At 40.5% G+C, this 25,719-nt stretch overlaps 1 long non-coding RNA gene across 1 annotated transcript in view; it reads left to right on the forward strand.

Annotated features, from left to right (window-relative positions):
- Window positions 1-4,123: 4,123 nt before the first annotated feature.
- The window catches only part of LOC110346553 (uncharacterized), a 34,135-nt gene continuing 12,539 nt past the window's right edge, over window positions 4,124-25,719 (forward strand). The window contains exons 1-2 of the long non-coding RNA XR_002390660.2: window positions 4,124-4,218; window positions 17,382-17,546. This is a non-coding gene — a long non-coding RNA (uncharacterized LOC110346553). The remainder of the gene's footprint in view (window positions 4,219-17,381; window positions 17,547-25,719) is intronic.

The raw sequence follows: 25,719 nt of genomic DNA on the forward strand, positions 1-25,719 counted from the left end.
AAAAAAGAGAAAAAAAAAAATCATAAATGATGAAATAAAAAAATACTTTTATTGTGATGTAATTCATATACTATGTTATGTTATTGTGTAAAGTAGATTTAATTTTTGATATATTACATTATTAATTTTTAAAAATGGATAAATATATAGCAACATTTGCCATTTTAATGGAATAAATTTTAAAACAGTTTTCATGTACTGGTTGCAGTGTGCCCACCTATGATCCCAGCACTTGGGAGCCTGATGTAGGAGGCTGCTATGAGTTTAAGACTAGCCTATCTCATAAACAAAAGCAAAAGAGGACGAAATAAGATAAATACTTTGGGATGAAAAAAGACCAATTGAAGAGACCTCTTACATGGACAAGCTGAAAATGAGCAGCAGCTCACTCACTGTCTCAGGAGGGGAGGCTCCATCTGCAGCCAGGTGCCCTGTGCTGCCCGGGGACACCTGAGTGCCTCAGCAGCAACTTCCCAGAGGTGCTGCTCTGTACTCATCGCCACAGGGAGACAGCACTCAGCCTCTCGTCAGGCAGGTTATCTAGGCGTGTTCTGGGTCTCAAGTGCCTGGGAAACTGAGCCCAGTGAATGGCAGCTAAATGGAAATCAGGAAAGAGGACAAGAAAGATGTGACATAAACTCAGCTGAGGGAGGCCTAGGTGAGCGGGAGAGGGAGCCCAGAGCCCCGAGCTTCTATATGACCTGGTCCCTGTTCAAGGGGAGTTTGTGCCTTTAAACCAGAGCGTAAAAACGGCACTGAGATTAGTTTTCTTACAAAGGGGCTTTTGCTGTTTCCAGTCTCAAAAGATTCCCTTTGCTCTCTCCACCCCCTGAGCCCAGGGGGCTAAGGCTCGGAGTAAAGACCCTTCTGTAAGCGGAGTTGGCCTCTCTCCTACCGGCTCGGTTCTTCTGGGACCTTGACAGTGTGTGTCTGGCTTTTTGTGGCATGTGATAGTGGTACTCCTTGGTTTCTTTAACTTCTCCACGGAGGGATATTTGTTACAATTTCGCCCCCTTACCTTCCTAGCATGGTGCTTAGCATACTCACATAGTTTGTACTCAGCAGCTTTTATAGAATCCCTTGGAGACTGATTTCAGAATATTTGTGTCCTCTTAATATCACCGGGCCTCTACCCCGCGGTGTTGAGAAAGCTCTGCAGATGAACTCTGATGAGCACAGATGTTCTCTTTTGTTGTTTTATTACTCAAATTGTTGATTGCCACTGAAAACCTTTAGCTGAGACTTCCCTGGTTCAAAATTTCCTGATGTCATAATCTTTGTGTTTTCGGCTGAAAATAGTAAAAGCTAACAATTCCTGAGAACATGCCAAGTTCTGTCTTAAGTATGCTGGCCATATATGGTCTCCTGTATGTAACTCTCACATCAAATCCACGAGGAAGGGACCCTGATTATCTATCTCACGTGGGGAAGAGAATGGAGGCTTGGAAAAATCTCATGACTTGTGCACCCAAACATACAGTTGGTAAGTAGCAGAGCAGCGCTCCAACCCAGATACCAGCCCAGACACTGGGAGAGTCCAGACACTAAGGGACTCCCATTTGCAGCACCTGCTGTGGGAAGTCACTAATATCAAGAGATACATCAGCAAAATGCAAAGCCAGACCAGCCCTCCAGTGTTATTCCTGTCCTCCAGTGCTGTCAATTTAGGTAAGAGAATGGCCTGTTTGTTATAATACATGGTAAGCTTCAACAAGAATGAAATTACAGGTGGACATGGTGGCACATGACTATAATCCCATCACTCGGAAGGCTGAGGCAGGAGAATCACCTGGGCTACATAGTGAGTTCAAGGCCAGCCTGAACTACATACCAAGACCCTGTCTCAAAAACAAAAACAACAACAATAAAAACAATAAAATCATAAAGCTGCTCATAATACAATTTGAAAGGAATTTTTACAACCTAAACTTCTTAACTGAATGACTTTTTCCCAGATATAATGATGTGCAATTGAAAACAGACCAGGATTAAAGGACACATACTAGGAAAAAATTCTACCTTAAAAAAAAAGTCTTACTTTATAATTTCTGATGCAAGAAGCTGTTGAGCTACAAAGCCTTCAAGGTCCCCATTGAAGCTTTAAGGAAACAGTGCTTGCACTACACTTCGGGGCAAACACTGGTCCCCCCTGCAGTGTTGTAATTAGTCTGTTTACTCCGAACACTCAGGGCAGAGTTTACAGGCTGCTGACTAAAGCCTCATTCACTTAAGTGCTGTGCCTCTCTCCACGAGAGATGTCAATTACGGCTTTGTAAATTGTGCCAGCTTCTCAGCAGAACAGCAGGCCTCTGTCCATGTGGACACCAGATGTGTCACATAACCTAAAGCAGAGGTGTTTGTGAGAGTAAGCTCCCAACAACAACCACAAAAGTCAGCCTTTAGGTAGCTTAATGAGTTTTCATGTTACAGATTTAGGTTCCTGCATCTTTCATGTGAGCAGAGTTCAGGATCCCCCCAGCAGGTACTGTGCTGGTCAGCTCTCTGTTACTATAACAAATGCCTGAGACAAGTCAGCTCATTAGGAGGAGAGGTTTATTTTGCCTAAGTTTCAGTCTGTGATCAATTGGCCTACTGCTTTTGGGGCTGTGGCGGAGGTGCTATCATGGTGGAGCACGGTCCAGAGGCGCTGCTTACCTTGAGACATCCGGGGATCAGGGCGGAGGAAGAGGAGGGCTGAGGTCCTAGCATGAAGATGATGACCTCAGTGCCCTCACTTTTTTCTACTAGGCCACAACTCCAGAAGGTTCTGTCACCTCCACAGCCTCTCAGGCTGGGGACTGACCTTCTACACAGAGGCCTTTGGTGGACATGTATTACCCTACTGATGGCAGTACCAAAATCTAGTTAGATGATAAGAATAAATGCTAGCATTTTACAGCACAGCAGAGTGATGCTAGTAAACAGCAATTTATTATATATTTTTCAAAGAATAGGATTTCAAAGAATAGCAGAAAGGATTTTGAAGGGATCCAACTCCATGAAGTGATAAATGCTTAAAGAGGCAGACATGCTAATTACCCTCATTTTGTGATTACGCATTATTTACAAGTATTGAATTATCAAACTCCATCCATAAATACGGGCAGTTGAAAATGAAAAAGTGGTGGGAAAAATCATGGCACTTAAGAAAAATATTAATCCTTATTAAGTTCCATGACTTGTATGTAACTTTCTAAATTGTTCCTTTTTTAAGTGTTAAAGGAAATAGCTTTAGCTATTCAAAATCACATTACTTGTGAAGATACTTTTTCTTTGAAACATGGATCTCTTAGTGGCTCAGGTTGGCCTTGAGCTCACTATGTAGTCCAGACTGGCCTTGAACTCTTGGCGAGCCTCCTGCCTCAGCCTCCTGAGTGTTGTAGATTACAGGCATGCACCATCATGCCCAACACTTTTTTAAAATTATTATTTTATTTTTCACTTTTTGAAGCCAAGACCTCACACATGCTAGGCAAGTGCTTTACCATTGAGCTACATTCCCAGCACAAAAATACTTTAAAAATTACTTTTGATATAAAAAGTAAATTTTAAAAATGTTGTTTAGCCCAGGATTTAAATCCCAGGAATGGAAAAGGAATCATCAATTCGGGATTACCACTGCATGTTAACCCAAAGTTAACACTCCACCCTGTGGAGTGTACTTCTTTTCCGACTTTTAATTGGCCCTCCCACACCATGTTTCTTTTCTTACTTTTAAAAATTGTAAAACGTTGCTGCCCTTTGCACTTGTTTTGCCCAATCCTTTGCTCAGCACAAGGAGGAACTAGGAAGAATCTATTAGTAGAAAGAAAGAAAAGAAACCAAGGCATGTGCTCCACAGGTCAGCTTTATTCCAGAACAAACCTGAGCGGCTGCTCTGGCCCCAAGACACACAGCTGGGGGGTCTTTTATAGGGTCATGGGGAGCTCAGTAGAAGAGGACTGTGGCTGCCTGCCAAGGTCGGGGCCTGAGAAAGGGCAATGGCTGCCCCAGGCGAGGCTTGGGAACATGCAGGGCGAAGTGCACTATCAGAGCCCCTGATAGTGCTGTGAGTCACTGGGTGCAGCTGTGTGGCGGGGCGGGCTCTGGAGTGGCCTCTGCAGGAGGGTGGGTGACTTCCTCTAGAGTCTGCAGGAGGAGTCCCCAGACGGTCGCTGTACACTGCACAATGGCCCGGCCAGCTCAACAGAAAGTTACAGTGTGGTGCCGGAAGTCTGAGTGAGTTTGCAAGGGGTCAGTTCCATCTCAGGACTGTGAGGGAAGAACTCACAGCTGCTCTTCTTGGCTTTAAGTGGCGTCTTCGTGTGATCTTGCCTCCCTCTCCATGTTTAAATCTTCCCTTTTAGCTGGGCATGGTGGCCTTGCCTGTAATCTAGGCATTTTTTCTTTTATTTTCTTTTATTTATTTTATTTATTTTTGGTACTGGGGATTGAACTCAGGACCTTGCACTTTCGAGGCCAGCGACAGAACCACTGAGCTAAATCCCCAGCCCGATCTAGGCATTTTAAATATTGAGGCAGGAGCTTTGCCACCAGTTTGAGACCAGACTGGGTTACACAGTGACACGCTGTCTAAAACCCCCAAAATATAAAGTCATCTTTCCTTGTAGGGACACTAGCTGTAGTAGAGTAAAGCTCATACCAATAACAGCGCTAACTTGCTTCCCTCTGTAAAAATAGCATCATCAAACATTCCAAAGCACTATGGCCTGAGGCTTCAACATGGGCATTTTTGGGAGGAAAAGGCACATTCGAAGACAGCAGTGCTCATGCAGGTCTGCTTTACACCGGACACAACCACTCACATCTTCTGTAGGTGTCATAGTCATTTCTGAAACTGCCTCAAAGGAAGCAGCCAGGTGCAAGCTTCCGAGGAGCTGAGAGGACCTTCTGCGGCAGGTCCTCGAGTGGCCATAGAAGACCCATTTGAAGCACCTGTTCCTCACCCTCCCAAGAAGAGGTGGAAAATGGAACTTTCTCCTTGGAGAAATCAGAGAGAGCCAGGAACACTGCAGTTATTGCTGCACAAAGTGAAGAAAACCTCCGAGTGACAAATCCGATCTCAGGCTGGTTAGGACTCTGCAGGGGAGAGGTCGGGGCTGAGGGGCGACCGTTTTCCTGTCCACTGGGAGAGCCACAGTCCCACCCTGGGGCAGCCTGGGCTGCACCCTCTTGGCCCGCCTTCAGCACACAGAGCAGCTCCCAGGTACGGCGCACAGAGCCTTTAGGTGGTTACCCTGGATTTCCAGCAGTTAAATTGCTAGGTGTTCACACAGTGTGTTATTTGCTCTACAGCACTTTATCTGTGTTTATAAACCATGTACTTAATGTTCCTGCCAACTTCAGTGTAGAGTAATTGAAATTAAAAAAAAAGAAAAAAAAGCAAGTGTCAAATCTGAAGTTCCCATCTATAAAACAAAAAGAAAAACCAGCCAAATTTCTAAGCTAACTGCTGCTCCATCTGGATCTGTAGTTTTAAAAACAAAATCAAGACAAGGAATGTCTTCTAATTACAAAGGAGTTTTGTACAATTGACAGAATGTAACTATAAATTCATTCATGTTTCCTTATCATGTTATCTTATATATACTCTATCATCTATGCATGTGAACAATAAGAATTCATCTATAATTGCACTATGATAAGGTTTAAGAAAGCTTTAAGTTTATTTGACCTATGAATTTTCAACTTGCACAGTGAAAATCTACATAAAGCTAGAAGTTGATTGGCTGGGCGTGGTGATGCACACCTGTAGTCCAGCACTTGGGAGGCAAAGGCCAGAGGATCCCTGTGAGTTAGAGACTAGCCTGGGGTACATAGTGAGTTCAAGGCCAGCCTGAACTACAAAGGGAGACCCTTTGTAGTTCCTTTTCAAACAAACAAAAAAAAGCCCCAAACACCCGCATAAAAACTAGAAGTTGGTGCCCAATGTTCTATTGTCTTCAGGATCATGAATAAGATCATGTTATTCCCATTCAGACATGCTTCTTTTAACTTCCTTCATTTTCTAAGTGGGGCTCAGTGATTTTGTTAATTACGGTTTACACAATCAGGACTCCAACTCGATCTATTTTATTTTTCAGTCTTTAATCTTCTTGTTAGCGTTTTGGAATCTTTTTTGTATATATGTATATTTTTTCTTCATGCTTTATTTTTATATGAGTCAGAAGAGGTAGCAGCAATTTATATGCCTTATGGTCTCTGTTTTCATACTTCTCTAATGCTAATCCCTTCAAAGAATTTCTGTAGCTCTCCTGGCCTGTTAGCCACTCTAGGAGCTGTCTGACCTACATTGTAAGCTTCTCCAGGCAGGGATCTTGTCACAGTGCTTTATAGTGTATTCTAGGTGCTCCTTACCAGACTCTGAGCAATCAGAATATGCAGACCAGTGTGATGAGAACATGAGTCTGGGAACCATAGTGTACATGACAGGTAATGTTCTGCACCTAGTGACGGTGCACTGGAGCCTCAAAGACAGTCCAAGGTAGGGAAAACTGTTAAAAGCAAACAGTGGAAAGAGAGCTATTAACAGGCCACAGAAGCCCAGTCTGTTGTGATATGGCTACCGATTAGTCCCAAGAAGTTGAGGACATTTGCAGGCCTGGAGAAGACAGGTGTGTCAGACAGGCTAAGCAAGAAAGTAAGAAAGCCCCCTTCTGCTCCGGAAACTGGAAAAGAAAAACTGAAAGTCAGTGAAGGCTTGGAAAGTGTAGTGGCAATGTGCTACCCTAATCGGAAAATGCTCTGACCTGTGACCCAAATGAACTTCTTTCCAGGCTCGAGATTGCTGCAGCTGCAATCACCATGACTTTGAGAGCTGGGGAAGTGACAAAGTAGAAACAGAGATTAGAGGCCCTCCTGGTGTGCCAGAGCACTTCTGGTCACTTCCCCACCAGTTTTATTAAATCAACTGGAGGACCATCCTCAAAACCCTTATTGGGGGTTGGTTGTGGTGACATACACTAACAATCCCAGATACGTGGGTGACTGAGGCCAGAAGATCCATAAGTTTAAAGCCAGCCTGGGCAACTTAGCCAACACTTGTCTCAAAAAATAAAAAGGGATTAGGGACGCACCTCAGTGGTAGAGCACTGGCCTAGCATGCAAGAGGCCCTGGCTTCAATCCCTGGTACTGGAACAACAACAAAAATCTTTAGTAATTATCTAGCAGACTAAATTTATAACTAACCATCCCTCCCTCGAAAAACAAAATAAGATAAATGAATAGAAGATAAAGGTTAAGAAATTGAAAAAATAATAATGTTCAGAAGAGGAATCGAGGCCTCCCCAGGACTTGTGGATTCTGACACTTCTGGCGACTGTCTTTGGGCAGGGCCGAGGCACCCTTGGGTGTTGCGATGGAGGCAGCTCCAGATGTAGCAGGGGTGTGGGCAGCTTATGGGAGGGGGCTGTCTGACCCCTCCCCAAAGGACAGTGTGCACCAGTCAGCTGAGAGGCTCTCCAGAGGGACATGTGGCCTGCAGGGAGATGCAGGCTGGGAAGAGCCTTCTGTGGGGAGTGAAGGGCTAGGGTGAGGCTTGCCAAGTCTTCAGCTGCTTCCCAGGACAGCCTGAAATAAAATCTAGTACAAAGGATCCAAGGGTTGGGGATTTAGCTCAGTGGTCCTGCTGCCGGCCTCGCAAACACAAGGTCCCGAGTTCGATAACCGGAACCCCCCCCCCCAAAAGGATGCAGAATATGTCCAGGAATCTGCTGGAAAATGTGTTTTGGGGGGAGAAGCTCACTTAATTTCAATGAGGACAAAATGAGCTTTAGTATTAAAATTGAAATAAAGATTAAAACCAAGAAAGTCCTGATTTAATATGTTTATTGTCTTTGTATATATCCTACTTGTGATTTAAAAATGTCCTTAATCAGTTCATCAGGAAATGTACACTCTGTAGCACTTCTGTTATTTCTGATTCAGTGTTGTGTGTAATCACGGGAACACTGAGATCATCAGACAAAGGGATAGATTGCCTGCCCTGGAATCAGGCTTTGTCCTCTTATATGCAATATGGCCAGCTTTGTCTCATTTTGTTACATATTCTATTTTTCATAAAATGAGCAACAAAACACACAACTCTGCTGGTATTACTTTATGTCTTTTCAACTGTCATTTAAAATTCCATTAACTATTACACTTTCTTTTATTATTTTATTTTTTGAGACAAGGTTCTTGCTATGTAGTTCAGGCTGGCCTTGAACTCACTATGTAGCCCAGGCTGGTCTTGAACTTGCAATAGTCCTCCTGCCTCAGACTCCTTAGTGCTGGGATTACAGGTGATTACATCATGTACCACCATGCCCAGCTCAAGATTGGTTATTTCCATTCCAAAACCTTTTCAAAATTTATATATTTGGTAGGTAAGCTGTTTTTGTTATTTAAAGCTAGTGCCTTCATAGATGCTTCTGAAAGAACCATGTGTTTATCACACAGCTTTCTTCTTTTCTTTGTGAGCGCCTGTTTTTAGATCAGGAGGAGTTTAGAAAATTCAAAGCCTGGGAATTTAAACAACACAAGGAGGTTTGACGTGTTGAAATGATACTTATTGGTAGGATCATCACCTTTGAGCTAAAGGAGTATGTAGATGTTTATATATAAATATATATGCATGCACATGTGATCACAAAAATTGTCTTCCTTATCCAATTAGCATTTCTTTTTAATTCCTTTTGTGACTGTATTGTGACCCTGACCATACTTTTCTTCCCAGAGTTTTGTGGAGAAGAATGAGTGTAAGAATTGAGGAGGAAGTTGTGGGGGCCGAGTTTGGTGATGGATTCTGGGGTAAACCCAGGGTTTGCCTTGCAGTTCCTCAGCTGTGCAGAAGCAGCAAAGTCCCTATATTAGCTGGAAGACTGATAGCTAGACCTCAGCTGGAGCCCAGATGATGGAAATCCACCGTCACCTGGGACTGGAACTCTTCTTGCCCAAGCTCACTGTGTGGAAGGAATTCATTCATTTATAAACTATTTCAAGTGAGATTTAATTTCCCCCTTCCACAGTTCCTCTAAAACTATTCTTTTAAAGGTTACAAGTCATTGATATTCTTTTTTTTTCGGTACCAGGGATTGAACGCAGGTCCTTGTGCTTGCAAAGCAGCTGCCGAAAACACTGAGCTAAATTCCTGGCCCAAGTCATCGATATTCTTGTTGTCAAACACAATAAACACTTGTCAGACAATATCTTGTCTGTTCACCAGCTGTCAATGCTGATGGCTCAGTCAGTCACCTTGGCTCCTGGGTTACTGTTCAGCATTTGTTTAAACCTAGGAGTCTCCTCTTTCTTCAGCCCTTCTTTGATGGGTTGTATTATGGTTTATATCTAGATGCCCCCACAAGCCAATGCACTCTTAGGTGGGGCTTTGGGGAGTGACTGGATCATGGGTGTGTGATACTGGATTAATCCACTGATTGGCTTAGCATATTTCTCAGTGTGAATGATGGACTTACAGAAGAGGAAAGAACCACCCTGGGTATGGGTGGCACCAATCAACAGGTTTGAGTCCAGATGGAATAAAAAGGCAAAGCAGAAGGAAGGCTGTTGCTTCCTGCCTGCCCTGCTATGGACTGTTTCTCCTCTGTATTGGCTTTCCACCATGCCATTCTGCATTGGAGCCACCTGACTGTGAACTGAAAGCTCTACAAACTGTGAGCTAAAGTAAATCTTTCCATCTTTTAACTGTGGGTGTTGGGTATTTTGTCCCAGCAATGAGAAAGTAACTAAGACAGCTTGCCTCCCAAACCTTGTCCTTATTCTAAATTTCCTGTCTTGGTTAGTAATAGAACTTACCCACCTTGGAGGTATGATATGATAGCATGACAGATAAGGCAGGTTGGTTGACTGACTTGGCTCTAAATCCTGTCTTTGCCACTTTGTGTGCCCTTGTGAATATTGCTTCTTGGACCACAACACCTTCATCTAAGTTGAGGTAATAATAAATATGTAATGGAGTTATTTATGGAGGTTAGACAAGGTTATGAATATATATAACAACATATAGTACATAAAAAATATTTAATAAGTGTTGGGTTCTTTTGTCTAAATTTTTTCCTAGTTGCTTCAGCCAGAAGCTTGGAATCATCTTAGGGTTTTTCTCATTCTGCCCCTAAACTCACTGAATTTCATGAGGTGATCACAAAGTGCTCTACTTCAACTTGCCAAAATTTTCTGAAATGTATTACTATCTACCAATTCTCATGACCTCATCATCTATTGACTGACTCATTGCCATAATTTCCCCAGTCATTTAATCCAACTCCCACAATACAGCAAAAATAAAATTTTAATTCTGCTGTGCTCCACCAAAAATTCACCTGGATTTCCTTGAAAATTTCTTACTTCCCATACCTTTCCACATGAGGTCCTTAGCACTTGAACTCCTCTTCCTGTTCCCCTCCTCCAGTTCATGTGGTAATCACGCAGAATTTCTGCACAGCTCAGGCTGTCACTCCTCCATGAAGGCTTCTCAATGAGAAGCACCAACATGGTGCATCTATCCTTTCTCACTGTTCTTTTCATACTGTGTGCACACTGTGGCCTCAGATGGACTGCACACATTTTTTTTTCTCACTGAATTAATGCTCTAACTTCTTCTTTAGACCAGCTGCCCTCTGGGAATGTTCTATATAAAGTATGTTTTATATATACTATATACATATATACATACACACATATGCATGTATATAATGAATAGAATGTTAAATTATTATTTAAATGGAATGGGTGGATGGAATGGCAAATTACTTGAAATTCTGAGAAAGAGCTAGATGGACAGGCAGAGCAGTCTTCATAGACTTCATAGCAGTCTTTTCTTTTTTAAAGGTTTTTTTTTTTTTTTTTTGGTATCGGGGATCGAACTCTGATCCTTGCGCTTGTGAGGCAGGCAGCATAAACACTGAGCTAAATCCCTGGCCTGCAGTCTTTTTTCTGATCTTTAACTCACATATGTGATTTCCATTAGATGATTTGGGGTTTTTTTTGGAAGGGTGTTGTTATCATTTCTTTCAACCATGGCAAACCAATATAAATTCTTTCCTTCTGATATCTGTTGAGGGTGGAGAAAGAAAAGAAATAAATTACAAAGTTTTACTCATTCTGATGGTTTATAGACTTTTGTATTACTATCCAAATGATAAATGAAATATTATTTCTCAGATAGTTGCATTTAAGAGGTATGACTGGAGCAGAGCTGCCCCCAGCACAGAGGAGGTGAACCTTCTGGCCCACTGTAGCACCACCCCCAGCGCTGAGAAGGTGAACTGCACAGATGCCAGCAGCACGCATCCCCCCACCCCACGTTGAAATGAGAAGACACTTAAAAAAGTCTCAAAACCAGACTCCCATATCACCTAAAACAACCCCAAAGGAAAATGAGATGGAATAATCTGATACTCAAACACCTGGACTCCCTGAACTGGCAATGAAAGAGGATCTGGAAAAAATGAAATCAGAAATAATTTATCAGATAACAGCAGAGATTATGCCCATAGTGCAAGACATGATTAATAAATCTAGAGTGGACACAGACAGAAAAATAAAGGAGCTGAGGAACATGATAGAATCCCAACATAGGAAACAAATGGAATCCATAAAACAGATGAAAACAGATTTCCAGGAGATTAAAAACTCCATTGAAAGTTTATGAATCAGAATAAGGCAATGTGAGGATAGAATTTTAGACATAGAAGATAAGATTGCAAATAGTGACCAGGAAAAGAAAAATTTCTTTAAAATACTATGGGACCTTGAGAAATCAATCCAGCAGCTGCTAGACAATGCAAAGAAGAATGACATAAGACTGACTGGAATCAATGAAGAAAGAGGAAAGAGTGCAGATGACATAAAAAAAACTGTTCTCAGAAGTGATGGCAGAAAACTTCCCAAGCAGGAAAGTGACATACAGAAAAGTAAGGCATGTAGGTCTCCAATTAGCCTTGCTCAAAAAAAATCTGCACATAGGCATATAATAGTTAACATTCCAGAAACCCAACAGAAGAATAAAATTCTACAAGCATTTAGAGAAAAGAAACAAACCACATACAAAGGAAATCCCATCAGAATCACAGCAGACTTCTCAACACAAACCCTCAAGGCAAGAAGATCTTGGAGTAATATATTTCAAGCCCTAAAGGAAAACAGCCTCCAACCAAGGCTGATGTACTCTGCAAGACTACCTTTCAAAATTGATGGAGAAATAAGATACTTTCATGACAAACAGTACCTTAGGAACTTCATGAATACCAAACCAGCACTCCAAAAAAATTTTAGACAATATCCTATGAAAAAGCAATGAGGAACACAACCCCAGGAAGCCCAGCAGGATGAATCTATCGGGCATGACAAGAAATTAAATGCAAAGGGGGAGAATCCAACAAAAAGAAAAAGTCATGACAATGTTAACATATATTATATATATATATATATATGTATCAGTTATATCCATCAATGTTAATGGTCTCAATTCACCAGTCAACAGAAATAGAGTGGTAGAATGGGTCAAGAAGAGAGATCCAACAATATGCTGCACATAAGAAACACACTTAATTCAAAATGAAACTCATAGACTGAAAGTTAAAGGATGAAAAACAATACTGCATGCAACAGGAACCCCCCCAAAAAGCAGGAGTAGCTGTCCTCTTTGCAGATCAAGTGGAGTTCAAACCAACACTGATTAAAAGAGACAAGGACACTACATCCTTGTAAAGGGAACAATCCAAGAGGAAGAGATGACAATCATAAACATATATGCACCAAACACTAGTGCACCCAAGTATATAAAACAAATACTAACAGACATGAAAAATCAAATAAGCACTAATACAATAAGAGTGGGAGATCTCAATATCCCACTGTCACAAATAGATAGATGAACTACATGAAAAATAAACAACAAAATACTAGAACTTAATCAAACTCTTGAACAAATGAACTTAACAGATGTTTACAATGTTCTACCCCCCAAAATCAGAATACACATTCTTTCCAGCTGGACAGGGGTCATTCTCCAAAATAGACCACATACTCACTCAAAGAACATGTTTAAATAAGTGCAAAGGAATTGAAGTTATCCCCTGTATATTATCAGACCATAGCGCGATGAAATTGGAGGTCAATAGCAAAAGAAACTGCAAGAATTTCATAAACACATGGAAATTGAACAACAAACTTCTGAATAATCAATGGGTCACAGAGGAAATGAAAAAAGAAATCAAACAGTTCCTTCAATTAAATGACAATGACAATACAACATATCAGAATCGATGAGACACAATGAAAGCAGTCTTATGGGGGAAATTTATAGCAGTGAATACTCATATTAGGAAAACAGAACGAGCCCAATTAAACAACCTGATGCTGAACCTCAAGCTTCTAGAAAAGGAAGAGCAGGACAACCCCAAAGCTCATACAAGGGAGGAAATTATAAAGATCAGAGGAGAAATCAATGCAATGGAGACTAAGGGAATGATACAAAAAATCAATGAAGCCAAGAGTTGGTTCTTTGAAAGTACAAAGAAAATTAACAAACCCTTAGCCAACCTTGTCAGAAAAAGGAAAGAAAAGGCCCAAATCCATGCAATTAGGAATGAAAAGGATAAAATTACAATGGACCCAGCAGAAATCCAGAAGATCATCAATATCTACTTGGAGACAATATATGCCAATAAGATGGAAAACTCGGAAGAAATGGAGAGATTCACAGACATGTATGAATTACCAAAGTTGAATAAAGAAGACCTAACAATTCTAAACAACACAATATTAATCAATGAAATTGAAAACATAATTAAAATCTTACCAACTGGGCCAGGGATTTAGCTCAGTGGTGCCAGTGCCTGTCTGGAAAGTGCAAGGTCCTGAGTTCAATTCCCGGTACCAAAACAAACAAACAAACAACAAAAACTTACCAATTAAGAAAAGCCTGAGTCCTGACGGCTTCACTGCTGAGTTCTACAAGACATTTAGAGAGGAACTACTTCCACTACTGTTTAAACTCTTCAATGAAATTGAAATGGAAGCAATACTCCCAAATTCATTCCTGGAAGTGAGCATCACCTTGATCTCCAAAGCAGAGAAAGACCCAACCGAAAAAGAGAACTATAGCCCAAATTCACCAATGAACATAGATGCAAAAATCCTTAATAAGATACTGGCAAATAAAATGCAGAAGATCATCAAGAAGATCATACACCCTGATCAAGTGGGATTCATCCCAGGGATGCAGGGATAGTACAACATACGCAAATCAATCAATGTAATACACTATATCAATACAGCCAAGGACAGAAAACATATGATCATCTCAATAGATGCAGAAAAAGCATTTGACAAAATCCAACATGCATTTATGTTAAAAACCCTACAAAAAATTGGAATAGATGGTCTCTATCTCAATCTGATAAAACCATCTATGAAAAACCAACAGCCAATATCATACTAAATGGTCAAAAACTGAAATCCTTCACACTAAAATCAGGAACAAGACAAGGATGTCCACTATCACCACTCTTGTTCAATATAGTTCTGGAAACATTAGCCATGGCAATTAAACAAGAGAAAAAAAATAAAAGGAATAAAGATATGTAATGAAGAAGTCAAATTGTCATTATTTGCAGATGACATAATACTCTATATAGAAGACCCCAAGAATTCCACCAAAAGTCTTCTAGACTTAATAACTAAATTCAGTAGAGTAGCTGGATACAAGGTCAACACACAAAAATCAATAGCTTTCCTCTACATGAACAATAGACTCACTGAGACAGAAGTAGGGCAAACAATTCCTTTCACAATAGCATCCCAAAACCTGAAATACCTAAGAATCAACCTAACAAAAGAAATCAAAGACCTCTTCTCTGAAAACCATGTCACTCTGAAAAGAGAGATTGAAGATGATATCAGAAAATGGAAAGACATCCGTTGCTCCTGTGTAGGAAGAATCAACATTGTGAAAATGGTCATACCTCCAAAACTACTATATAGATTCAATGAAATCCCAATTGAAATTCCAGCAGCATTTTTCACAGACCTAGAGAAAAAAATCCAAAAATACATTTGGAACAAGAAGAGACCCAGAATAGCAAAAGCAATTCTAGGCAACAGAGACCTGGCATGGGGTATCACAACCCCCAACTTGAAACTATACTACAAAGCTACTGTGATAAAAACAGCATTGTACTGGTAAAGAAACAGACCTGAGGACCATTGGAACAGATTAGAAGATGTAGAAAAAACCCAGACACACTCAGCCACCTCATTTTCGACAAGGGAGCCAAATACCCTCACTGGAGGAAAGATAGCCTCTTTCATAAATGGTGCTGGAAAAATTGGGCTTCAACTTGCCAAAGATTAAAACTAGACCTATATCTCTTACCATACACTAAACTAAAATTGAAATGGATTAAAGATGTAAATATTAAAACAGAAACACTGAACAGGCTGGAGCTGAGGTTAGGTAGAACTCTTGAAGACATTGTTGTAGGAAAAGATTTTATGAACAAAGCCTCAGTTGCCCAAGAACTAGCACAAACAATCAACAATTGGGATCTCTTCTTATTAAAAAGCTTCTGCACAGCAAGAAAAACAACCAATAGTGTGAAAAGACAACCCACACGGTGGGAAAAAATTCACCTGCTGTTCCTCAGACAAAGGTCTACTATGTAGAATCTATAAAGACCTTAAAAAAATAAGACCTTCCAAATTTAAAGACCCAATCCAAAAATGGGCATCTGAAATGAACAGACATTTCTCAGACAAAGAAGTAGAAATAACAAATAAACATATGAAAAAAAGTTCAACATCACTGGCCACTTGAGAGATGCAAATGAAAACAACACGGAGATTCCAGCTCACCCCAGAAAGAATGGCTGCCATCTAGAAATCAACCAATAACAAATGCTTGTTGGGCTGTGGGGAAAGAGGAACCCTGCTCCACTGCTGGTGGGAGTGTCAAGTGGTACAACCACTGTGGAAATCAGTATGGAGACACCTCAAAGAACTAGGACTGGAAGTCCCATTTGATCTGGCTATTCCCCTGTTGGGTATCTTCCCCAAAGAATTAAAAGAATCATACCACAGTGATATATGTTCACCCATGTTCATAGCAGCACAATTTATAATAGCTAAAACTTGGAAGTGGGCCAATTGCCCATCAACTGGAGACTGGATATAGAAAATGTTTTTTTTAAAAAATAAAATGGAGTACTACTCAGCCATAAAAAACAAGAAATTATAGTCATTTATAGCTAAATGGATGCACACTGAGGCGATACTCTTAAGTGAAATATATAGGACACACATGTGTAAATACCGAATAGTTTCTCTAGTGTGAGAAACTGAAAGTGTAAATAAGGACTGAAAGGTATAATAGATAATGTGAAATAGGAAGAAAAGGGGCAAAGGGGAAGGGGAAGTGGGAGGGGTAGGGAAAAGGAAAGAAGGGAGTGGAATTAATATGAGAAAATGAAAAAAATGAAAGCAAAGTCTTTGTAAATAGGGAGGGATGGAGGGGTTGATGGGTGTGGGGGTCCTTGCCCCCCCCCCCTCGCTAGTACTCTTGAGTGCCTTTTACGGGCATGTCTAAGCCTGCTGCAAGTCTACCCGGCAACAAGGAAGTACCCCAGTACCCTCCCCTTGCTCCCTCCCTCTAGCCCTACGGTATATATGCTGTAGCAGCTTCTGCAATAAACGAGACTTGATCAGAAACCTGTCTTGTCTCCATCTCTCGTGTCCCCTGTCCTTTGTCATTCTCACTCCCCCTCTAGGGTCTCTGTTGACTTACCCATGGGCCGGGACAGATGGGAGGGCAAAGGAATGGGGAAAAAATAAGAACCAAAAGAGATTATGAAAAGGTGCAAATTTCCAATGATGAATGTCATTATATTGTATACCTAAAATATACCAATAAAATTAAGTAAAAACAAACAAAAGATTTACCATACTTTTTCAATCCCAAGTATGTGCCCAAGGCTCATCCTCAGTAATTCCGTCCTCTGCCTGGGCTGTACCTCTTAACAATAGAAAAAAAAAAATAAAGAGCTATGACTGACAACAGAAGAAAACCACATACATGGAGATAAATGTAATTGTTGTACCATTTTAGTGTTCTGTCTTAGTTTAGAAATTGCCTTTTCTTTCCCTTTCTTTATTAAACCCTTTTTTCAAATATTTTCTTCCATGTTTAAAGGGGGCTTCCAGACAAAGACCTTCTTTGGGGAGTTAAGGGCCTCTCCAGAACAAGTTCCCACCTTATCTTCTCAGTGCTTTGTGTACTTTAGACAAATAAAACAGGTGGGGAACAATGTTTTGAGCCAAAGAACACAGTGCAGTTGGAAATACTTGCCTCATGTAGCCACAGCCATGTTTGTTGTTGTTCTAGGTAACAGACACTGGAGGACTGCAGAATGGCTGTTGGGGTTCCCTGGACACACTCTTCTCACCCTCACCCCGGTCCTACTGAGGTCCTGCACTACCCCTCTGCCCCTGTCTCTGCTTTGCAAACTCCTCTTTGTCTTTAAAACCTCAGGTCCCCTTGGAGACTCTGGTGAGTAGCACATTTTGGGGTGCCCTCCTTGAACTGCAGGCATCTCTGCATATCTGTCTTCTTGGCCAGGTTGTGAGTATCTGAGAACAAAAGCCCAAGTATTTCACAACCAGAGCCTCAGAGCCAAGTTCAAGGTGAAGTTGGCAGGCCGTGGTTACTCAAATGTTTGTTGAACTCATATTGAATAAATGTGAAGATCTCTCCTTAGTCTGCACTGATCAACACTTGCGATCACTGTTTCAGACAATACTATCCTAAGTAGATAAATTAAGCAATATGAAAACATGAGTAAGACTTTTTGTATACACACAAAGTACATTGAATGCAATTGTTTTAAATACGAGATAAGCATTTGGGTTGATGTATAGTAGTTCTGTAGAACAAGCTAGAAGTGTGGACTTCACAGTGCTCAGGACTGGGACCCTTACCATGTGGAGTTCGAATCCTAGGTTTTTAACAATGAACCTCTCTTACTTCAATTCCATTGTTTGTAAAATGAGTAAAACAGTCCCTCCCAGTTAATTTTTTATAATCAGAATATGTCAGCAAAACTCTGAACACATTAAGCAATAAGTGAATGGTTCTGTCATTAGTAGTGTTTCTGAGGCTCGATGTACTGCAGCACTGTGTGATGTTTCTCTGAGGCCTGTTTGCACACCGGTTTCCCCTGTGTACATCTTGTTGGCAGGTGCCAGGATCTGACTTCAGCCGCGTTGACACCAAGAATCACAAGGTCGTTTAAAGTGACAATGTTGTTGATATTTTCAAACCCAGGCCTTTTCACCCATTTCTTTTTCTGCCTTCTTCCTGCTGCAAAACTTTCCTCACAAAACTTGAAGTTGAGTTTGGGAGAGTAAATAGGTTGACTGCATATTTATATCTAAACTCTGTCCCAGATGTTAGGTTAGTCTTCTAGTCTTGGGTCCTAGGGATAGAACTGAGGACAGAAGCTTAGGTGGATCTAAGGTATAGCATTTAGTGGAGAAATTGATACAAATATCTAGATAAATAATTGAATCAGGATGTTGATTCAAAGGCATTGGACCAAGGTCCAGAATTTTTTTTTTTTTTTTTTTAGTACTGGGAATCAAACCCAGGACCTGGCACTTGCCAGGCAGATGGGGCACCACTGAGCTACATCCTCATCTCTAGGTGAAGAATTTTGAGCTGTGGTTATATAACTAGAAAACTAGAGAGAAATAGAGTTTGGAAATAAGGTTCAAGAAGGTCAGAATAGTGTGTCTGAACAACTCCCGAATCTGTGGAACATAATCACAGAGTAGCAAATTTAAGCTCAGCCTGGACAACTTTGTGACTTAGTGAGACCCTGTTTCAAAATATAAAATTTCAAAAAGGGTTGATGTGTTGGATGCAGCTCAGTGCAAAGGCTCTGGATTCAACCCTCAGTACCAGAAAAACAAAACAAAACAAACAATCAAGTTGCTAAACCCCACAGAGATATGGTGGCCTGTAAACAGTGGTTCAGATTTCACAGCCTGCAGCCATCTTTCTCTATCCAGGCTTGTTTTAAAGAGATAGGATAGAATTAGGTAAAAGCAAAAAATTTAAAAAACAATGACAGGAGTAGTCCCGTGAAGCTGAGCTGCCACTTAGCCAGGTAGGTGCTAGCTTTCAGAGTGGATGGGGTGCGGGTCTGATGCGGGCCTGGCCCTGCTGCCGGTGGTTTCTGACCCCATCTCTGGCTCTGGTCTGGGATGGCACAAGGGCGGACGTGGGGTTCCAGGGAACATGACCCCAGCATGGGCCTGTTTCCCTTGTTTTCTAGGAACAGATGTCTCCTTTCCTGATGCAGGAAATGAGCAGAGTTGGCTCAGCGGTACCTTTCCTTCTCGAGATGGCCAGAGTGCACAGCTGCAGTGCACGATGGTGAGCCAGGGAGGACTAGTGCAGCACAGCGTAGCTCTGCTCCTTTCTCTTGCATCTCCATCTCCTGGTTCCCTTTCTCCCTGTTTCCTTTTCCCTTATTCTCCATGTCTTTGTGTCACTCCTCCTTTCTAATCGGCACAGAGCCCTTGTCCATGGGGTGGAGCACTTTGGACAGACAGCACTTACATAGGATAACATTGTGTGGATCATACTGTAAATTCTATTGCTATTGTTTTTATTGAAGAGTGTTTAGTTCCTTTCTTGGGAATAACCTGCATCCACCTGAGGACATGTGGAGGTGCTTGATTCTGGATTTGCACAGAGCTGAGCCAGATGCAGACTGGCAAAGGCATAACAGAGTGCACTGTGCCCGCGAGTGCTGAGAGTGGCATGGGACAAATGTCTGCTGCTTTTTCATTAGCAATTCTTTGTTAGATATTATACATATCAGTGACTAAATATAGACAGAGGAAAGGGCTATTGATAAGTAAGAGATTATACTAAATGTATGCTTACATAGCCAGAGTCGCTTTCCAGGTGACTCATAGGGGCTTTATACAAAGGATCTCACATGTGAGAAACAATAACATGAGAATAGGTAAAGATCAAAATTCAGCATAGTCCTTTTAACTTATTCTTTTTCATAGAGTCCTATAGAAGGCATGAGAATGAATGAAGAAAAATTGCTTTTCTTTTTTTTGAGACAGGGTTTCACTATGTAGCCCAGGCTGGCCTTGAATTCATGACAATCCTCCTGCCTCAGCCTCCCAAGTACTGGGATTACAAATGTGCATTACCACAGGAGGCAGGAAAAATGTTTTTAAAATATGCTCTCCTCACCTTTTCCTTAAACAAGTTGTTTTGGCTACTGTTGCCATTTTTTCCCAATTTCATATATTTAAGTACTAAATGTCAGCTTTTTGTTGTCTTTCTGGCATGAGATAACTATTCTAAATCAACAATCTGTTTTCTTGTTTGTTTTTTTTAATTAAATTCTTTTATTGGTACATTGTAGGTATACAACACAATTACATTTCTCATTGGGAATTGTACCTTTACATAATGCATCTTGGTTCTTATTTTTTCCCCATTCCTAGCCCTCCCTTCATGCCCTCCACCCTGCCCTATTTACAAAGACTTTATTTCCATTTTTTCCACTTCTCATCAATTTTCCATTCCCTTCTTTCCTTTCCCCTGCCCCTCCCACTACCCCTACCCCTTTGGACCTTTTCTTCCTATTTTACATTATCGGATTATTCATTCTAATAATTGGTACATTTTAGGTATACAATATAATGACATTCATCATTGGAAATTTGCACCTTTACATAGTCTCTCTTGGTTCTTATTTTTCACCCTTGCCCAGCCCTCCCTTCAACCCCTCCAGTCCTCCCTATTTACAAAGATTTTGTTCCTATTTTTCCATTTTCTCATATTAATCCCATTCCCTTCTATCCTTTCCCTTAGCCCTCCCACTTCCTTCCCCTTTGCCCCTTTTCTTTCTATTTCACATTACCTATTATACATTTAGTCCTTATTTACACTTTCAGTTTCTCACACCAGAGAAACTATTGAGAATTTATTCATGTGTGTCCTATTTATTTCACTTAAGAGTATTGCCTCAATGTGCATCCACTTAGCTATAAATGTCTCTAATTTCTCATTTTTTATGGCTGAGTAGTACTCCATTTTATTAAAAAATCCGACATTTTCTTTATCCAGTCTCCAGTTTATGGGCATTTTGGCTGTTTCTGAGTTTTAGCTATTACAAACTGTGCTGCTGTGAACATGGGTGCACATATATCACTGTGGTATGATACTTTTAATTCTTTGGGGAAGGTCCCCAGCAGTGGAATAGCAGGGTCAAATGGGACTTCCAGTCCTAGTTCTTTGAGGTATCTCCATATTGATTTCCACAGAGGTTGAATCAATATACACTCCCACCAGCAGTGGAGCAGGGTTCCTCTTTCCCCACAGCCCTGCCAGCATTTGTTACTGGTTGATTTCATAATAGCAGCCATTCTTTCTGGAGTGAAGTGGAATCTCAGCATTGTTTTCATTTGCATCTCTCAAATGACCAGTGATGTTGAACACTTTTTCATGTATTTATTTGCTATTTCTACTTCTTTGTCTGAGAAATTTCTGTTCATTGATGCCCATTTCTGGATTGGGTCTTTAAATTTTGGAGGTCTGATCTTTTTAAGTTCTTTATAGATTCGAGATAGTAGACCTTTGTCTGAGGAAGAGTAGGTGAAGATTTTTTCCCACACTGTGTGTTGTCTCTTCACACTGCTGGTGGTTTCTCTTGCTGTGCAGAAGCCTTTTAATAAGAAGAGATCCCACTTGTTGATTGTGCTAGTTCACGGGCAACTGAGGTTATGTTCATGAAATCTTTTCCTACACCGATGTCTTCAAGGGTTCTACCTAACCTCTGTTCCAACTGGTTCACAGTTTCTATTTTAATATTTAGATATTTAATCCATTTTGATTTTGGTTTAGTGCATGGTGAGGGATACAGGTCTAGTTTTAATCTTTGGCAAGCTGAAGCCCAAGTTTTCCAGCACCATTTATTAAAGAGGCTATTTTTCCTCCAGTGAGGGTGTTTGGCTCCTTTATCAAAGATGAGATGGCTCAGTGTGTCTGGCTTTGTTTCTGCATCTTCTAATCTGTTCCACTGGTCCTCAAGTCTGTTTCTTTGCCAGTACCATGCTGTTTTTATCACAGTAGCTTTGTAGTAGAGTTGCAGGTTGGGGCTTGTGATACCCCCTGCCATGTCTCTGTTACCTAGAATTGCTTTTGCTATTCTGGGTCTCTTCTTGTTCCAAATGAATTTTTGGATTGTTTTCTCAAGGTCTATGAAGTATGCTGCTGGGATCTCAATTGAAATTGCATTAAATCTATATAGCAGTTTTGGAAGTATGGCCATTTTCATTATATTAATCCTTTGTACCCAGGAGCAGGGGATGTCTGTCCATTTTCTGATATCATCTTCAATCTCTCTTTTCAGAGTGCCATAGTTTTCAGAGAAGAGGTCTTTGATTTTTTTTCGTTAGGATGATTCCTAGGTATTTCAGTTTTCTGGATGCTATTGTGAAAGGAATTATTTGCCCTATTTCTCTCTCAGTGAGTCTGTCATTCATTTAGAGGAAAGCTATTGATGTTTGTGTGTTGACCTTGTAACCAGCTACTTGACTGAATTTGGTTATTAAGTCTAGAAGACTTTTGGTGGAGTTCTTGGGGTCTTCTATATAGAGTATAATGTCATCTGCAAATAATGACAGTTTGACTTCTTCATTTCCTATCTTTATTCCTTTTATTTCTTTCTCTTGTCTAATTGCCGTGGCTAATGTTTCCAGAACTATATTGAACAAGAGTGGTGATAATGGACATCCTTGTCTTGTTCCTGATTTTAGTGTGAAGGATTTCAGTTTTTGACCATTTAGTATGATATTAGCTGTTGGTTTTTCATAGATGGCTTCTATCAGTTTGAGGTAGAGACTATCTATTCCAATTTTGTGTAGAGTTTTTTATCATAAATGCATGTTGGATTTTGTCAAATGCTTTTTCTGCGTCTATGGAGATAATCACATGGTTTTTGTCCTTGGCTCGATTGATATAGTGTATTACATTGATTGATTTTCATATACTGAACCATCCCTGCATCCCTGGGATGAATCCCACTTGATCAGGGTGTATGATCTTCTTGATGATCTTCTGCATTCTGTTTGCCATTATCGTATTAAGGATTTTTGCATCTATGTTCACTAGTGAGATTGGCCTATAGTTCTCTTTTTCGGTTGGGTCTTTCTCTGCTTTGGGGATCAAGGTGATGCTCACTTCCAGGAATGAATTTGAGAGTATTGCTTCCCTTTCAATTTCACTGAAGAGTTTAAACAGTAGTGGCAGCAGTTCCTCTCTAAATGTCTTGTAGAATTCAGCAGTGAAGCCATCAGGGCCTGGGCTTTTCTTAGTTGATAAGTTTTTTATTACATTTTCAATTTCATTCGTTGACACTGGGTTGTTCAGAGTTTTTAGGTCTTCTTCGTTCAACTTTGGTAATTCATATGTATCTAGGAATCTGTCCATTTCTTCTGTGTTGTCCATCTTATTGGCACATAGGTTCTGGAAGTAGGTATTGATGATCCTGTGGATTTCTCCTGGGTCTGTTGTCATTTCACCCTTTTCATTCCTAATTGCATGGATTTAGGCCTTTTCTTTCCTTTTTCTGACAAAGTTGGCTAAGAGTTTTTCAATTTTGTTGATTCTTTCAAAGAACCAACTCTTGGCTTCATGGATTTTTTGTATCATTCCCTTAGTCTCCATTGCATTGATTTCTCCTCTGGTCTTTATAATTTCCTCCCTTGTATGAGCTTTGGGGTTGTCCTGCTCTTATTTTTCTAGAAGCTTGAGGTTCAGCATCAGGTTGTTTAATTGGGCTCATTCTGTTTTCCTAATATGCATATTGACTGCTATGAATTTCCCTCATAAGACTGCTTTCATTGTGTCCCATAGATTCCAATATGTTGTATTGTCATTGTCATTTAATTGAAGGAACTGTCTGATTTCTTCTTTAATTTCCTCTGTGACCCATTGGTTATTCAGAAGTGTGTTGCTCAATTTCCACGTGTTTATGAAATTTTTTGAGTTTCTTTTGCTATGGATCTCCAATTTCATGGCATTATAGTCTGATAATATACAGGGGATAACTTCAATTCCTTTGCGCTTACTTAAACATGTTCTATGTGTGAGTATGTGGTCTATTTTGGAGAATGACCCATGTGCAGCTGAGAAGAATGTGTGTTCTGATTTTGTGGGGTGGAAGGCTCTGTAAACATCTGTTAAGTTCATTTGTTCAAGAGTTCGATTGAGTTCTAGTATTTCAGTACTTATTTTTAGTCTAGTTGATCTATCTATTTGTGACAGTGGGGTGTTGAGGTCCCCCACTACAATTGTATTAGTGCATATATGACTTTTCATGTCCTTTAGCATTTGTTTTATATAGTTGGGTGCACTGTTGTTTGGTGCATAGATATTTATGATTGTCATCTCTTCCTGTTGGATTCTTCCCTTTACAAGGATGTAGTGTCCTTCTTCGTCTCTCTTAATCAGTGTTGGTTTGAAATCTACTTGATCTGCAAAGAGGATAGCTACTCCTGCTTTTTTGGGGGGGTTCCTGTTGCATGGAGTATTGTTTTCCACCCTTTAACTTTCAGTCTATGAGTTTCCTTTTGAATTAAGTTTGTTTCTTGTATGCAGCATATTGTTGGATTTTGCCTCTTGACCCATTCTGCCAGTCTATTTCTTTTGATTGGTGAATTGAGACTATTAACGTTGATGGTTATAACTGAAACGTACTGACTGGTCATTGCCATGACTTTTTCTTTTTGTTGGGTTCTCCCCCTTTCCATTTGATTTCTTGTCATGCCAGATGGGTTCATTCTGCTTTGCTTCCTGGGGTTGTGATCCTCAATGTCTGTTCCTAGGCTATTGTATAAAATTCTTTGGAGTGCTGGTTTGGTATTCACAAAGTTCCTAAGGTGCTCTTTGTCATGAAAGTATCTTATTTCTCCATCAAATTTGAAAGATAGTTTTTCAGGGTACATCAATCTGGGTTGGAGGCTGTTTTCTTTTAGGGCTTGGAGTATGTCAGTCCAAGCTCTTCTTGTCTTGATGGTTTGTGTTGAGAAGTCTGCTGTGATTCTGATGGGCTTTCCTTTGTATGTGATTTGTTTCTTTTCTCTGACTGCTTGGAGAACTTTGTTCTTCTGTTGTGTTTCTGGAATCTTAACAATTATATGCCTATGTGTAGATTTTTTTTTGATCAAGGCTATTTGGAGTCCAATATGCCTCACTTATCTGTATGTCAAGCTCTTTTCCCCTGCCTGGAAGTTTTCTGCCATTATTTCTGTGAAGAGAATTTTTATGTCATCTCCACTCTCTCCTGTTTCTTCATTGAGTCCAATCAGTCTTATGTTATTCTTCTTTGCATCATCTAGCAGTTGCTGGGTTGATTTCTCATGTTTCCTTATAATTTTGAAGCAATTTTTCTTTTCCTGGTCACTAATTGCAATCTTATCTTCTCTATCTGAAATTCTGTCCTCACATTGGCTCATTCTGCTGTGTAGACTTTCAGTGGAGTTTTTCATGTCCTGGAAATCTATTTGCATCTGTTTTATGGATTCCATTTGTTTCTTATGTTGGGATCCCATCATGTTCCTGAGGTCCTCTCTAGATTTATGAATCATGTCTTCCACTAGGGGCACAATTTCTCCTGTTATCTGAGAAA

Source organism: Heterocephalus glaber, unplaced genomic scaffold (assembly GCF_053883595.1).
Source record: "Heterocephalus glaber isolate CG9 unplaced genomic scaffold, H.glaber_assembly_v1.0 deba00000896, whole genome shotgun sequence".
NCBI classification, from domain to species: Eukaryota; Metazoa; Chordata; class Mammalia; order Rodentia; family Bathyergidae; genus Heterocephalus; species Heterocephalus glaber.